Raw genomic sequence first — 10,997 nt, forward strand, 5'->3', positions numbered from 1 at the left:
CAATATTCCAAAATAACCCCAAAAGCAAGGTTTTAGTCTATTTTTGTCTCAAGTCTTTAAAAAGAGACAGAGGGACCAGGAGAGCAGGTATATTAAACTGCCAAGTGTGTCTCACCGTTATCTGTGAGGAAGGCCTGGAATAAATATATTCATTGCACAAATATTTCAGAAGCTCCCATTCGTGCCAGGTAGCATGAGGGACACAGGCAGATGAAAGATCTCCTATCAAGATCTCCAATGAAGGCAGAGCAGAATCAAGCACGTAATAAGTGAGCAATAATTATGGAGCAGGAAGGGTACACCAAAGAGGAAACACAGGGTGCTGTGATGTGGGTGACAGGAGGGGTTGAGGGGGGAGCTGATTTTGATAGGTTGATCCAGTTACTGCTCAACTTCCTCGCAGGGTGGAAATCCCTGTAGAAGCCTCACTCACATTTTTGGCGTATTTGAAGGTGGCAATCCTCTTTCACTTTTTAGTTTAAATGACAAGTAACCTCTCAGGTACTCACAGAACCCTAAGGCTGGCTTGAGACCTGACCAAGCCAGTTTTTCATGCCCTTACTTTTAGACCAGAGTTTTTCAATCTCAGTACTATTGAGATTTTTGGTCCAGGTAACCCTTTTTGCGAGAAGCTATCCTGTCTACTGTAGCAGCATCCCTGGTCTCTATCCACTGGATGCCAGTCACACCATTCCTCCCGCTCATCATGACAACAAAAATGTGCCCAGACTGAATGTCCCTGGGGGTGCAAAATTGCCCCTGCTTGAGAAGCACTGCTTTAGTGTGTAGATGACATTTTTGGATGTCATAGATAATTTTTAGAATCTGACAAAATCCAGGAAATAGTCATTGTTATTAAGTGATTTCTATGCTTCGGGCTCTCTGTTAAATGCTATATGCATGTTATCTCATTTAATTATCATGACACCCAGATGAAGAAGGTATTGTTGCCATCTCCTTGGGGGTTAAGATCACACAGTGAATGACAGAGCACAGGATTGAATGTGAGCCTGTGTGATCCACAACCGAGGATGGAAAAACACAGCTGTGACTCTCCAGCACCATAGATAGGCTTGAACTGTCATTTTCGGGTCATCTAAATCAACACATCTCACACTTTCAGGGGCATGTGGATCACCCAGAGATCTTGCCTAAATGCCGATTCTGATTCTGCAGGTCTGAGGCGAGACCCATGATTCTACATTTCCAAGATGCTCCCAGGTGACACCAGTGCTGCTGGTCCATGGACCACAATTGAGTATCAATGGCCTTGAGCAGCAGTTCTTAAACCTTTCTGGACTACAGATTCAGCCAAGAATCTGGTAAGTTATGGATCTCTGCTCAGAAAGCTTCAGTTAGACACATGTATTTCCTAAAAGCACAGGCTAAGATCCTGAGCTCACTCTAGAATCATACCCTTAACCCTTGCTAGACGAATGGAGCTCACCAGTTTAAGCAGAATTCTGGGTGCCATTTTGGCTTCTCTTCTCCACCGTCTCAAAACGCTGGCAGTCTGAAAGCCCTTGTAGTGAGTTCCCTTGCATCTTTCTTGTTGTAGAACGAGGTCCCTACCTCTTCATTGCCCTTTGTAGAGCAGGACAGTAGCTGGCCATCCTTCTTGAAGCACTGGCCTCAAATCCAACCCATCACTTTCTGATTCTGCCAAGACTGAGAAAATTCTTCAAGTCCTGCGTGGCGTCTTTCCATAACAATGCTGACTTCCCACCCCGCTTCCACGAACAGTGGTCTACGTAAGGCGTGTGCCATGTGATACAGTTATCAGAAGGTGATGTTACACGAACATACACATACAAAACAATATGAGAAAATACTTTTCTAAAAGAACAGATTAAGCTTAAACATGAATAAGTGGAAAAATCTGTGAAATCAAAGCTTTTTTTTCTTTTTTATATAATAGCCTTTCGTTCTTTTTATGATTTTGTCTTTGAAATCTCTTTCTGCAGATGACAGACGATATTGTTCTTCCATCCTGCTTCAGACAGAATTAAGGGAAGAAGGGGGAGAAAAAAAAACTATTGTAGAGTCTCTCTCTGCTCTGCAATACGACTTTTATAATTAATATATACAACTGAGCAGAGAAAGGTACGTTATAATGAAATGCAATTAAGAGGTGTTTGTTCTTTTCCCACACATGAGGACTATAATTTCCTTGGCTGTTTAGAAGTCAACCATTATCATTACATTTTGCACATATCTTTTCTATTTTTTCTTTTGCTCTTGAATTTGTTTATTTTCAATAAAAAACAAACATGGATTGAGAGCATTTGATATTCAGATAACATCATCTTTTAATTATCATCCTTGGTGATCATTAAATCTAACACCTTTTATAGTATTTCTTGCATTGGCATGGCTTCCAATTTTTAATTAATGGACCTTTGAAAACAGCTCCAGATAAAACTGTAATTTTAATTTACAAAAAAAAAAAAAAAAAGGCTTGGGTTGGACGACAACATTATGTTTTCCTTCCATGTGGAAAGGAACCAATCTGATTTTATAGTTATCTGTCATCTTGGACTTTAATTATAACTCTCCTGTACAACCTGACATTTAGGGGTGCACGCTGGGCTGCCCTCTCTTCACGGTCCCCATTTTCTTTCTCTTTGGTCGCGATCCTCCCCAACTTGAATGAAAAAATAAAGATTGGAAGGGCCCAACAGTCATTTGTGTGTGACGAGGTGAAACGAGGCACGTATGTGGATCCAGCTCCTGATTCTCCTGGTTGTTTTCCTCTCTGAGCATGTTCAGCAAGTCAACACCAGCCCAAAGCACAGAAGTCACCTGGAATTGTTGAGCTTGAGCCCCGAGAAACTCACCTTTGACAGGGCAGACCCACCAGCGTGGGAGCCGAGAACTATCACCTCACACAATGGATGCTTAATAAAAATGTGTGGCTTAAAGGAAGCCAGTAGTTTTATTGAGAACAGGAATAAACACAACCATAGAGTGGGGCCTCTGACATTAAATGTTAGGGCACAATTTTGACTCAACGTCTTTTGAATATCCTGGAGCCTAAAATTAAAGGTGGTGGCGGCATTTGCTCTTATTCACTGTACTTCTTTTTTGAGGATTGTTTAAGGCACACACAGCAAAGAGCGGTTACTGCCTCTAAATGGCCACGTGTAGATCACTAGTTAGTTCATCAATATGGTCTTTTTCTCCAGGTATGGATAATTGGGAGATGCAGGCAAAACAGACAATGCAGGGAATGTTTCTTTCTTCTTATGCACAGACCTGTAATGCTTCATTAAAGTGAGCATAAGAGTCGGTCTCAGACAGCTCTTTCAGCCCTTAAGAGGACATCTAACACGTAGAGAGCAAGACTTGAAGAAATAGAAAGTTACTTGGATCCCAAGTAATCACTGTCTCCCATGCACCCAGCTGTCGCCAGTTCATCCGACAGAGCCTTCCATGGATCAGGTAAAGCACGACAACGTATGAAGATGCATAAAACAATCATTTCTGCTTTGGAGACGCTTTTTGACAGAAATAGGCAAAACAGACGAAGTTCCAGCAAGACAGTTGGACAGACCTCACTCACCTGGGAGGTGCCGGAACCTTGGGCTCACAAGCGCACCTGCCTCTTATTTCGGATTTGCCCCTGCAAGCTTCCTTCCAGCTCCTATATTAATACTGAGTTGGCTTCTGCTTGGTTCTTACTGATGATTGACACAACAGTTCCTTTCAAATCTAAAAAAAAAAAAAAAAAAAAAAAAATGTAGAACTCTTAGAAACAGTGGATAAAAAAGGGATTGCTGAAGGTAGGGGGCTGGGGAAATAGGGAGACGTTGGTAAAAGGGTATAAGTTTTCAGTTATAAGATGAATCAAGTCTGAGGATCTAATGTATGACCTGATGACTATAGTTGATAACACTACTGGGTAATTAAAATTTGCTAAGTGAGCAGAACTTAAATGTTCTCACCAAAATAAACAAACAAACAAACAAAAAAGGTACCATATTCGAGGTGACGGATGTATTAATTAACTCGATGGAAGTCCTTTCACAAGGTATAGGTATATCAAATCATCACGTTCTACACTTTAAATATCTTACAATTTTATTTATCAATTACACCTCCATAAAGCTGGAAAAAAAAAAAAAAACCAAACCAGTTCTTTTTGTGAAAGAGATCTGCTTGTGAATCCTAGGAGTGGGGAGATCACAGACTTTTTTCCTTATACCCTTTATGTCCAGATCTTTCCAACTAACATAGAAAGCGTGAAGATGTAAAAACAGGCTGCACAAGTTCGTTTCCCCTGCTCTGTGCAACTTTTGCTTCCAACCCGGCATAATTTCCTTTCAACAAGAAGCAAAGATTTCCTCAGCAGCTTAGACCTTAATTAGCCTTCCCTCTCTGCTTTTCTGCTTTTTATGAAAGGTTAGCATAAAACAACTTCTTTGCTCAGCTCTGAACTTTTACAGCCTGCTGGGCCAGGGGTTTTGGGGTTTTTTTTTTGTTTTTTAAAATTCTGGCTATTGCAAAACCCACTTTGAATCTTAAAGATTTTACAGATATTTGTGTGGTGGTCTTTCCCTTAGGCTTTGCAATTTGTTGCTCTTGGTCTGCCTGGCTCCGCTCCTGCCCTGCCAAGGGGGTAGGTCATGTGACATGCCAGCTCTGGGTCCTTAGACAGTGTGGCTGTGTGAACACTCAGGAGTGTCTGTGGTAACCGCTTCTTGATATATATGTGTATTAAATCATTGTGTTATACACCTTAAACTTACATATGTTATATATCAATAATATATCAATAAAGCTGGAAAAAATATATATTTAAAAACAGGTTTGTGATTGCATTGGGATGGAGCAGGAGAGGTCAGAGGTGGACAAAGGGACAAGTAGAAATTTGGGGGAGTGATGGATATGTTCATTATCTTGATAGTGGCAAAGGTTTCAAGGGTGTATATGTGTGTCAAAACTTATCCGACTGAATACTTTAAATATGTGCAATTTGTTATAAGTCAATTATACCGTACTGAAACTGTTTAAAAAAACAAAGAGTATTTGGGGGGTCACGTCTTTTTGTGTTCTCTTTGCCCAAAGATGGAGCCACGACTAGGGACCAAGTTTGGATTCTGACTCGCCCACTAATTTTCCAAGTGACTTTCAGAGAGGCTCTCTCCCCTTGATGGTCAAGTGGGGCAGGGGGCTTGGTAGAGTGGTCATACAGAGAAAGTGAGACAGCACTTCCAGAAGGAGAGAGTGTGGCTCAGTGGTTAAGAATCTGGGTCAGAACTCACAATTCAGCCTCTGCTCACTCAGCAGCGGTAGATCTTTGAGCCAATATCTAACCCCTTGAAGGCTCAGCGCCCCCATCTTTTAAAATAGGGATACGAATACTTCCTCTTTACAGGGTTGTTATAAAGATCAAATAAAAGCTTTTAGTACCAAACCTATGAAATAGTTACTTACTACTAGGTCAGTAAATGTTGGCAACTATTAGGGGTATATGTGTGTGTGAGAAATACAAAGCTTGACTGGGATCAGGTGATTTCTGGATTAATTGCCTTGCATGTTAAATACTGAGTCTTGGAAGGTAATGTAGACTTTGAAAAGCATAATCATTGGGCTCATAGGACCAAATTCAGAGCCCTTCCCTCCACAAACATTTTTTCTCTTCGTGATCAGCATATTGTTACTGAAAAGTCCATTTTGACTGTTCCTTCCCAGTTATTCCAGGAACATCTCAAGAATCTCTTTGTGGTTGGAAGTAGCCACCCCATCTCCTAATGCTCCTGATCTCGGGGACCATCAGGTAGGGATTTCTCCCTCTTTAGGGTGGGCTTCGTGGGCAGGTAGCCTGTGTAGTTGAACAGGGTCCTGCTCTCAGAAGGGCCCTGCATTTGGTTGAATGCCCTGCTGTTTCTGTCTTAAAATTCTTAATCATTTTTAAACAAGGGGGTTCTACATTTTCATTTTGCCCCGGGCTTTGCCAGTGACACAGCCGGTCTGGTCTCTTGTCCATGTAAACCAGACTTTGGCTTCTGATCTCCTGAGGGAAACTACACAGGATAGTTGGCTTACTCTTAGAGCCTCCTTAAATCCCGTTCTTGGAGTAGGCTGATTGCTTTCAATTGAGTTAAGCTTGGAAAGTTGATGATCGGTGATCTCCTTTCTGGATCTTGTAGGCAAATTCTTTCTTATTTTTGTCCTAAGGAAAAGGCCCACCATCTATCTAAACCAGCCCCACACACACCCTTCACCACAGTCAACTTCTCTTTGCTGTCTGATTGCAAGACCCACTAAGACCATGAGGATGCCTGTAATGTCATTGTGGGTGATTTAGTTAGCTATAGCCGCCTCATGTCCCTTCAGACCTATAGCATCACTTTCCCTACAGTTAGGACGTCAGCCCTGGAGACCTGTTCCCTGAGCCCCCAGAAAACACAACCCTGGGTCACCTTTGTTGATCTGCTCCATGGTGAGATGGTGGCCAGAGCCCCCTGGGGGCTCAAACATCCCTTCTCCCAGCTCCTACCGAGGACCATTAGAATGCTCTTGTCAGTTCCACGTATCTGCCCTGCATCATTTTGGTTTCTCTCCTATTTCTCCTTTTAGTGTCAGGCTCTGCCCAGTGACTGACACTTATAATTATTCCTCAGAGAGCCTCATATTAATCACAGCCATTGATCTAACTCAGATGATTCCAAGCATTCTTTATTTCTCAACCTCAAATGTGAGACGTTAGCTCCTCCAAGCTTGAATTCTGCAGCCTGCAAAAGAGAACTGAGGCCAGGTTTCAAAACAATAAGTAACCTTCCTCTCCAGATCAGCCCCAATGCAGAGCCCCCTCTCCTCAGTCGACTTTTTTTTTCTTCTTCTTGATCAACATATTATTATTTTAAAAAATCCATTTTGACTTTCCCTTGCCAGGAAAGGCTCTCCATGCTCTCTGCTGCACAGCAGGAAGCTCTTTCCGACTTGCTCAGATTGGTGGGTGGAGGAGACCACAATTATACCCCATTTCAATGACATGTCTGGGGCTGCAGTGACTCCAGACAAAGAAGCTGAAATGTATGAAAGTTTCTGTGTCTTCAAGACAGAACCTAAAAATACCTGCCTGAGATGCAGGTTGGGAGCTATTTCCAACAACAGGGCTCCAAGGTGTTCCTGCTAGGAGCTTGAGAGCCTCTAAATTCTTTTCAGTGGGCTGTTGAGGGGACCTGGTGATCAGGATTGGGGGCGGTGGGTGAGGCACGAAGACCAACACTGAGGGTTGGAAGGCTCCCCAAAAAGCCCCTTAGCCTCCTCTTTCCACCCTGCTGTGCCACATGACAGGCTTCAAGAGGCTGTTCCAGGCTATTCCAAATAGCCAGGACACAGGGACCAGTATTATTGCCCTTGGTCCTATTTCAAGGAGACCACTCGGTCACGGGGAAAAAGTAAAGAGGGAAATCTTAGAGCTTTTCCAGTTACTCCTTTTCCTGATGCTTCAGTTATTTCTAAAATAATGCTTCATCCAATGGTCGTGCAGCCTTCAGCTTTATATTTTCTTTAATGGGGCAGTTACCACTTACGGAGGAAGCACACCATCCCATCTTTGACCACTTCCCTTTGAAAATACTCATCCTTGTTCTTTTTTTTTTTTTAATTAGTTTTATTTTATTTATTTTTTGAAGAGGGGAGGTAATTAGGTTTACTTATTTATTTACTTATTTATTTTTTTTTAATGGAGGTACTGGGGATTGAACCCAGGACCTCGTGCATGCTAGACATGTGCTCTACCACTGAGCTATACCCTCCCCTTCATTCTAGTTTTTCAGTCAAAATTGACCTGCCTCTGACAGCCAAGTATTGGGACCACAGAGAATTCAAGCTCATATTCTATACTTTTGAATTGTGGATGCTTGGAAACAGTGCTCACATGCTCCCCAAAGCTATTTTCAACATCTCTGTTTCCCTGTACCTTCCCTTTGGTGACCTTGAGTCTAACCCAACCTGGTCTTACTCCTCTGAAACATCTGCCCCAGGCTTTCTCAAGTGTGGCATAGAGATCCCACCTTCTGATGGAAAAACCCAAGAGGGCGTTTGGGGAACATTTTCCCAGTGTTACAGTAACGATGGGGTTTTCTCATGGGAGTCAGCATTGAACCCTTTTTACCTGAATTCTTCACTTGAGGCATCCAGATACTGGCTCAGCAACTTACTCTGGTGTTGAAATGCTGAATCTGATATCCACGCCTGGACCTCACTCAGGAGCATCTCAGCTCCTCATGATGTGTGAGGTCAACCTCTTGGTCCCAGAAAAGCTCAGTCTGAGGATGGCAGTGCTCTTCAGAGGGTGAAGGGGAAGGTCTTCGGCGTCACTGAGCTATTTGAGAAAAGAGAAGCATTTGTCAAAGACGAGAGCAGAAGCCATCACACTCCTCTAGACCCTTTTCTTATTTCTCAGAAAGAATATAAGATATCTTCTTGAACCACAGTGTAAAGAAGGGGAGAAAATCGTACCAGAAAACTTGGGCTAAAGAAAATTATACTCTTTTGCATAAGGATTTTTTCCTCATTTTTTCTCTGTTCTTTTGGTAAACTCTTTCCTTTCAAAAAGCATTTTTTAATTCAGAAGTTTTCAGACCCACAGGAAAGTCGAAAATAAGTCAAATGAATGACCATATATTTTTATCTAGATTCACCACTGTTACCATCTTTCTGTACTCACTCCTTTTTTCTCTCTCTGCCCCCACACACGCCCCCCATCCAAAGCAGGTTGCAGACATCATCATACTCCTCCCCTCAACTAAATACTTGATCTGGTCCCCAAGGACAAGAGATCAGAACACCATGATCATATTTAAGAAAATCATGAATTCAATAGTATTATCCAATAACAGTCCATACTCAGGTTTTCTAAATTCTCCTGTAAAAAAATGTTCTTTTAAGTTTCCTAAAGGACAATTTTTTTAAATCCAGGATTTAATCAAATTCCCTGCATTCCCTTGACTCTTACATGTTTTTCTCTCCCTCAGTGCAGACAAGTTCCATTGCTCAGCTCTTCATTGCGCCATGTTCTTCTGAAAGCCCCGGACAGTGTCCTACTGAACACCGCATGTTCTGGATTTGTTTGGTCAGTGCCCCACAGTTATTTTCAGGTTAAATATTTCTTGCAAGAACACAGATCCCTCCCACAGCATCACACCAGGACTTTTTTGATCTTGTTTATTTGCATTTTTTTTTTTTTTTGTATTTTAGGTGTCTCTTAAGGCCTATCCTTCCCTGTCCCACCAGCACAGCAGCAACCATGAACCTGACACCCCACAACACAACACTCATTTAGACGATGGGAGAAGGTGGCTATTCATGGGCAATTGTGATAGAGTTAAGAAGAGTTTGAAAAGAGAGTGTGTAGAGTGACTTTGAGTGAGTTGTACAAACTATGTATTTACAGACAGAGTAACTCCAAATTGTCTGGACTGATTTGAGTCTTACTTAAGTGTAAAGAAAGAATGAACTGGGAGATTTTCCATATGAAATCAAAATGTCTTATAAAAATCCAATAGGTCTTTAAGGATTGCAAGTAAAACGAAAATGTCCTCAAGATCGGCCTGCTCTGCATGCATAACTGTGACAACTGGTTATCATTTGGTTATTCATCATGTCTCAGCACCTCCCCAATTCTTTTGGAGGGTCTCAGGGTGGGTGGTGTCAACCATGTGTTCTAGAGTGAGTCCACACCTGGGCTTCTCTGACTCCCTGGTCCAACCTCAGCCACAGCTGCCCTTTGAGGATACTGCTCCCCTGGGATTCCTGCCCTCAGCACTGTGCTATCACCTGGTCTCTGGGTCAGCCCCCGTCAGTGACTGGACCTCACAAGGTTGCTCAGTTTTAACCATCTCTACTTCAGGGCTCAACATTAGCCCTTTGGGGAAGACAAGTGTGGGTGGGGCTGTGGAGCTGGCAGGGGTCACAAGTCAAAAGGCTTGCCATTTTTCTCCATGATCACTGTGTTTCCAGTTTCATTGACTCCTGCTCTCTGAGTTTCTCCTTTCGACTCTAGATGTGATCTGCTCCTCAGTCAAAGCCTCCCAACGGACATCAAATCCTGCGAGCAGCAACTTGAAGAGCAGGATCTCACTCACCTCTGACCCAGACTGCAACACAACCAACACAATCCAGCCAAGGCCAGCTGCTTGTTACCTGTGCTTTCATCAGAAGCCACGTCTTCAGGATAGATCTCTAGCTTTCTACTGGATATAGTCATAGATAAGACAGGGAGGTATATTAAAATATATGTTTAATATACAAATATGCTTTAAAGTTCTGTGGAGAAACATGTTTAGGAAGCATTGCATTGAACACAGTTGAATACATTTCTTGTTTTTTGTTTTTTTGAATTGTGGCTCCTTTAACATAATAAGGTGCATTGTGAATATCCAAGGAAGAATGGTTATTACGCTCTTTCCCTCACTTACAGAAATAAAAATCTTCATTTCATGGAGGAATTTGTAGAGTAAGTTCACACCAAACCTGCTTGTGAAGATTGACTTGCTTTAGGAACTGTACTTACAGAGGATTCCAGAAATGAGCTCTAGCTGGGAATAGATATGTTTTAGTGTCCTGTGCCAACCGGTTGGTTTCTGAAGCTGAAAGAAGAATTAGCAGGAGAGTGAACTGTCTTTTATTTAGAGTTCCCAACACCCTCAGGCAGTGTGTGCCCAAAATGTTCTGCCCAACTTCTGAGTCATTAGTAAAGAAAACTGTTTGTACTTCATATGTATGTTTTGTCTTGTGATCTTTCACCGAAGAGCCAAGAGAATCTCTGGTACTCTATCAAAGATATGGCTAAATCACACTCTGTTTTATCCCTGGGATCATCGGTCCTTTCTGGGCATTATCCGTGTCAGTGCCACTAAGCCAAGTTTTACGGAGGCCATGAAGGGACACAAGGCTTGTTCTCTTCCCACAGGAGCTTTGGATTTCAATGTCATCACTGAAGTGTAAATAGAAACATCATTTGGGAATCACAACTTGGCCTTTCT

The 10,997-nt window shown here is 42.3% G+C and overlaps 1 long non-coding RNA gene across 1 annotated transcript; it reads right to left on the bottom strand.

Moving 5' to 3' along the window:
- Positions 1–2,337: 2,337 nt before the first annotated feature.
- On the bottom strand, positions 2,338–9,309 carry LOC116666075. The gene is made up of 3 exons (XR_004322949.1): positions 8,969–9,309; positions 8,126–8,335; positions 2,338–3,711 (listed from the first exon to the last, which is right to left on the bottom strand). It is a non-coding gene; the product is annotated as an uncharacterized LOC116666075 (long non-coding RNA).
- Positions 9,310–10,997: the final 1,688 nt, after the last annotated feature.

The sequence above is a fragment of the Camelus ferus genome, chromosome 9 (assembly GCF_009834535.1).
Source record: "Camelus ferus isolate YT-003-E chromosome 9, BCGSAC_Cfer_1.0, whole genome shotgun sequence".
NCBI lineage: Eukaryota > Metazoa > Chordata > Mammalia > Artiodactyla > Camelidae > Camelus > Camelus ferus.